Source organism: Lycium barbarum, chromosome 10, assembly GCF_019175385.1.
Source record: "Lycium barbarum isolate Lr01 chromosome 10, ASM1917538v2, whole genome shotgun sequence".
NCBI lineage: Eukaryota > Viridiplantae > Streptophyta > Magnoliopsida > Solanales > Solanaceae > Lycium > Lycium barbarum.
Genome location: NC_083346.1, coordinates 113,660,868 through 113,666,847, shown reverse-complemented (window position 1 = coordinate 113,666,847; position 5,980 = coordinate 113,660,868). Strand labels below are relative to the sequence as shown.

At 37.4% G+C, this 5,980-nt stretch overlaps 1 long non-coding RNA gene across 3 annotated transcripts; it reads right to left on the bottom strand.

Annotated features, from left to right (window-relative positions):
* Positions 1-2,528: 2,528 nt before the first annotated feature.
* LOC132615507 (uncharacterized) lies at positions 2,529-5,683 on the bottom strand. 3 transcript variants are annotated; one of them, XR_009572721.1, is made up of 4 exons: positions 5,505-5,683; positions 4,301-4,364; positions 3,820-4,193; positions 2,529-3,592 (listed from the first exon to the last, which is right to left on the bottom strand). It is a non-coding gene; the product is annotated as an uncharacterized LOC132615507 (long non-coding RNA). The 3 variants fall into 3 exon arrangements; XR_009572720.1 differs by having other exon boundaries at positions 3,973-4,193; XR_009572719.1 differs by having other exon boundaries at positions 2,529-4,193.
* Between the last annotated feature and the right edge of the window lie 297 nt (positions 5,684-5,980).

Below are 5,980 nucleotides of genomic sequence, written 5' to 3'. Positions count from 1 at the left end.
ACTTTGCAGACAGCGTCGTGGGTATTGGTTGTCAGTCTGTAAACGGCTCCGTCAGCCGATATGTCGGTCTGTGTTATGTACTGAATTTTGTATGATTTTAGATTTGTTCGGCTTGGAAGCTTCGAGAAAGAATATTTCTGAAAAAAATTTACTATGTATTTTATCTTATTTGATTTAAAAAATTTGACGTGATTTTATGTGCAACAAGAGTCTGAGGGTTCGCTCGGCCCTAAGTAAGGGTCGGGTGCCCATCACACCCTAGTAAGGTCGGGGTGTGACACTTGGCCAATTATAAGGGATGATATTACTGCTGCTGTGCTACGGTTCTTTCAAACCACTGAAATGCATCTGCCTGCAAATGTCACCACTGTCACATTGGTCCCCAAAGTAAAGCACCCGTCGTCCATCAAGGAATATAGACCCATCTCATGCTGCTCTGTTATATACAAAATTATCTCTAAAATTCTAACTAATAGGATGCAAGGGGTGATGGACTACTTGGTGGACAATAGCCAATCTGTTTTTGTGTCAGGGCGAATTATAACAGACAACATTATTCTTAGTCACGAATTGGTGAAAGCTTATGGGAGGAAGAATATATCGCCCAGGTGTATGATCAAGTTGGACATGCAAAAACCCTACGACTCTGTAGAGTGGGTCTTTTTGGAGCAACTTCTAGCTAGTTTGGGTGTCCCAGGGCAGTTCGTGTCTTGAATCATAACTTGTGTTACCACTGTCTCATACTCCATATTGATTAATGGTAGCCCAACAGCCCCATTCAAAGCTAAGAAAGGACTCAGGCAAGGAGATCCACTTCCTCTATACCTATTTGTATTAGTTATGGAATATTTTTCCAGATCTTTGAAGACTTTACAGGCCAAGCAGACTTTAATTACCACCCAAAGTGCGAGAGACTGCATGTGGTACAATTGGGGTTTGCTGACGATCTTTTAATGTTCTTAAGGGGGGATAAATTATCTGTCCAGATGATGTATGCGTGCTTTACTGATTTTTCAAGTGTCTCTGGGCTGCTAGCGAATGTGAGCAAAAGCTCCATTTACTTTAGTGGTGTTAGCTTGGAAGAACAAGAGGCTATCCTGCAGTCACTTGGGTTTACGAGAGGAGAACTTCCGTTCAAATATCTGGGTGTCCCCTTGAGCTCCAAGAAATTATCCATATCCCAGTGTCAACCCTTATTAGATAGAATTCTAGGCAGAATTAAGAGCTGGACATGAAAATTCCTTTCTTACGCAGGGCGGTTGCAACTGATTAAGAGAGTGTTGTTCTCTGTGCAAGGCGACTGGTCCTAGATTTTTGTGCTTCCAAAGAGAATTCTCAAGAATATTGAAGCAACTTGCAGGGTATTTTTGTGGACTGGTGGAATAGACAAATCTAAAAAGGCATTACTAGCCTGGGATGTAGTGTGCTCACCCAGAACAACCGGGGGATTTAATGTGACTAACCTATACATGTGGAACAAGGCTGCCATATGTAAGCTGTTGTGGTGTTTGTGCTAGAAGAAGGACAGGTTATGGGTGCAATGGATTCATGCCTACTATAGGAAGGCTCAACCACTTTGGGATAATTGCCCGCAGCAACCATCATGGGTTGTCAAGAAGATAATCAAGGCAAAGGAGTATATAGAAAAGGTAGGTTTGCAAATGACAGAGTTCCTGAAATGGCCAACCTTCTCTATTAAAAAGATGTATCTACTAATGCGAGGAGACTTTCAGAAGGCAACTTGGAAGAACATCACCTGTAACAATTATGAGATGCCCAAATGGATATTCATACTAAATCTGGCTGCTCAAAGGAGACTACTTACAAGGGATCGATTAGCTTCTTGGGGTATTACGCAGGATGTGATGTGTCCTCTGTGTACTGATGAGAATGAAACATTGAATCACTTATTCTTCACCTGCTCGTATGCTGCTAGCATTTGGGGGAAGCTGCTTCAGTGGCAAGGTATGGCTAGACCAATACTAGGATGGGTGGATGAGCTGCACAGGGCAACTACTAATGCACAAGGGAATTCAGCTACTGCTATTGTGTATCGGATGACCTTAGCTGCTTGTGTCTATCAGGTATGGAAGGAGAGGAACCTGCGCATTTTTGAAAATAAGAGTAGGCCACCAGCTCCTATTCTTCGTATGATAATCCAGGAGGTGATGATGAGAGGTGCAATGAAGAGGAGATTAGCTAGCAAAATTGATAAGCTCAATTTTTACCCGTAGTACAAAAGGTGTTAGCATAGTGTGAGGAGATTAGTAGAGTGCATGTTTGGGGCCATCTGTCCAAAGCTGCACAATTTTGGAGAGAGTTTGCTTTGTAAATATATACTTTGGTAAATAAAATGAATTTTAGTTACCAAAAAAAAAAAAAAGATTTAGGGTCTTCATCCCTTTTATACCCATATAAGCTTGTCAATTGTCGTTTCAAAAATGATTTAATCTTCGAGCATATGTTTTGTCATAGTGGGCGTGTAAGTTTTCTTCACGGACTCTTCAAAGGATTTCCTAAAAAGAGGAAAATAATTTTTCTCAGAATACATTCCAAAATGTATAACTGAAACTCTTAAGCTCGGAAAAACTACGATCCTTCAAAAGTGACCACCAAACTACAAATAAATATGTGCATTAAATGGGAGGAGTCTGTGCTGTGTTTACCATAATATAATAGTGTACCAACTGGCTTCTATAATTTTTTGTATATATTATGTGTAATTGTATAGCTTCACAGCATTAGGAAAAAAAAAAACCATATGAGCACAGATACACACAATGCAAAAGTTTTCAACGCTCTCAAAATGGAATCTATTCCAAACATATATGTCATGGTTCCTTAATTAGGTAGGGTACAAATATTTAAAGTTGATATTTTTCGATACTTTTTCAAACCTTATTGCCAATACTAAGCAGCAGTAAGAAATTGTATACATTTTTCATGGTATTGTGCATGGATCAGGTCTATCATGACGAATTCTTTAGAAAAAATTGTGTTCTCCACAATAAACAATAAACTGTAATAAGTGAGATCTCGAGTAAGTGTTTACATAATCTTCTTTGGAAATAGGGGAAGGTGAGGGCGGAGCTATTATCACTTGACGTCCTCGTTCTAAGATCCAAAACTTAAAAAGTTTGAGCTTTTGAGTTTGCAAGAACGGTGTTTGAAAAAATTTCTAAACTCCAGGTTTTCAAATCTTTCAAACAGATGATACAAAAACTCAAAATTTCCAAAAATTCAAAACAAAAAAAATATATCTTCCCAAAGTAAGAAGTTGAAAGTATTAATAATAGTACCTGAGGTCCAGGAAAACCTCCAATAGGCCATCCAAGAGGCCAATTAACTTTCTTTAGCAGCAAAGTGTATTCTTGCTCAATATCATACTTAATTAGAAAAGTTATTCTGACATTCAGGAAATCTATAAACGAATATAATAAAAATGAAGGACGGGACAAACTTTTCATACGTTTAAAATCTAAATAGAGTTTTTCGATACCATGGTTCTTCAGCAATGACATCAGGGTTGCTGAATATGCTGCTTGCTTGTTGGAATGGGCTCACCAGTTGGAGTGTAAGCATCACACATGACCTTAAGAAAACATAAAACAATTAAGAACACACAAGTTTACAAAATTCAACTTAGAAATAAAAAATAACAGCATCTAATCGTTTGTGTTGCTCGGGCTAGCAAAAAAATCCGAAAGGTGCGTGTCAAAGCTCCAAAATAGTGCACTGGAGAATCGACACAGGTGCGGCAACATTTTTCGGAGAGACTGCTCAACATAGAGTAATAGGTAAAACAATAAACCAACTTACCAAAATATTGTTGCCCCTCCTGTAAATTGCTTGAGGACTATTTGGAATTTCATTTTAACATGTTCAGATGATTCTATCCGAAAGGAATGGAACTGGGTAATTTATTTGTTTTGTAAAGCTTCATCAAAACTAACAAGGGAAAGAATTATGTACCTGAAAGAGTGTACACTTTGCCCTCGAAATAAAATCTTTGAAAAAAAACTATCAGATGATTGTGTTCTATGAGAAGCAACAATGAAGGCATTGCCATATTTTGATGTTCTTGTCTCAATTTTTGCACTTCCATATGTTGTCCATCCATTTAATCCATCATTGAGTTCTGGAGTTATAGCAATTCCTCCGCTATATTGTGGATTTAGAGGGCTTTACAAACACTATAAAAGCATATACAGTAAGAAAAATCGATCAATTCAGACCAAAATAAATTGGAAAAAAGTAAGGAAAACATCAATAGTGGGAGTAGTAGAAAAGCAGTACTTACCACACTTACTCTGAAATGCTACACCAGCTCATGAACACATAACTATGACAACAAAGATGCAAAACTGTAAAGAAGATGAAATAAAACAAAACAACAAAGTATTATTAATAGACAACCGCAACCCAAAAAAGTTGGAGAAAGATGAAAAAAACACCAATTAAAAAAATCAGTAAGTATGTTCAGTAATTTCCTTTTGTAAGAAAACAGAGCTCTTCTATCTTTGGTATAAAATATCATGAATCCATTCTCTTTGAAGGGACATTTTTTAAAAAATTTAAGAAGATTTCTCAAGTGAATGAAATTACTACCATGATCTGTTTCTTCATCCTTATCTACTTGCACTTCTATATTTTTATACATAACAAAGCTTCTATTTTTTATTTCTTCTCGGTATTTTTCAACTCAAATTTTCAATTTCTTTTACAGAAATAGACAGAAGCGACGACCATATAGAAAGACAAGGCGACAACAATCATGTGCTTCAGCCATGAAAAAATATCATGTTCAAAATAATTGACTTTCATTATTCCAGAATCCTGCAAAATTAACCATTTTTCCCTTGCTTCCAAGTCACAAAGGGGGCAACCCGGTACACTAAGCTCCCGCTATGCGCGAGGTCCGGGGAAGGACCGGACCACAAGGGTCTATTGTACGCAGCCTTACCTTGCATTTCTGCCGGAGGTTGTTTCCACGAAGCAACAAAAATAATTCTTTGGCAGTTGTTTTCTTCCTCTAAAGTTTGCAAATCAAGAACATTGTGGAACAGATATTTATTTTCCCCAATTTTGTTACCTTAGTAACTACTGGTAGCAGACCCAGAACTCGCTAGATAAGTCCCACTCAAAACCCGTTAAACAGTATGAAATCAGGAAATCTGAAGAGATATCGAAAAAGCAATGGAGAAAAAATATAGAAAAAAGAGAACAAGTTTGAGCAAATAATTGGGAGCTAGGAATGTTTTTTCTGCTAGAAATAAAAGGAAAGAGGAAAGATTTTTTTTAAGTCAGTCAATTGACGGGGGCTAAGATGGCGGAAAGCTGTTAAATTCTTGAACAAAAGAACGCATCTTGAACTAATTTATGGGAGCTCCGGAAAACAAAATATTCAAATGAACTAATTTCTATAAAATCTTAACATAAGGAGAGAGAGGGGATCGATTAGAAGATAACGCAAAAGAATGGCAACCGGGAATAACAGAGAATACCATTGCTCTTAGTTTACATCATAGCACAGAGACTTCGAATCTTCAAATTCAGCACGCATTCCATCCTGGGCACACATCAATGCTTGCAATGTATCTGATCGTAGGGTACTGCGACACGGTTCAAGATCCGTGTTCCTAGTGTTGAATACATCCTATAGTGAAGCTTTTGCAGAGGAGAGCGATTGAGGCTATTTTATTAATTATACAAATATAACTAGAGTTTTATATAAAATATTGAAGTTGCGGAATCTCAAAGCATGATTAATATACGGCTAAACTACGTAAAAAAGATAAACTACGTAAAAAGGAGTAACATGTGATGTTATGGAAAATGACGGAGTCCTATAGCACAGTATTTTACTACGTTATTGGTGAGAGAAATATTTGTATAGCGCAGTAAAACGCTATAGCACTTCACGGAGACGGAGTCATTAAGTGCTATAGCGTAGTATTTTACTGCGCTATACAAATGTTTC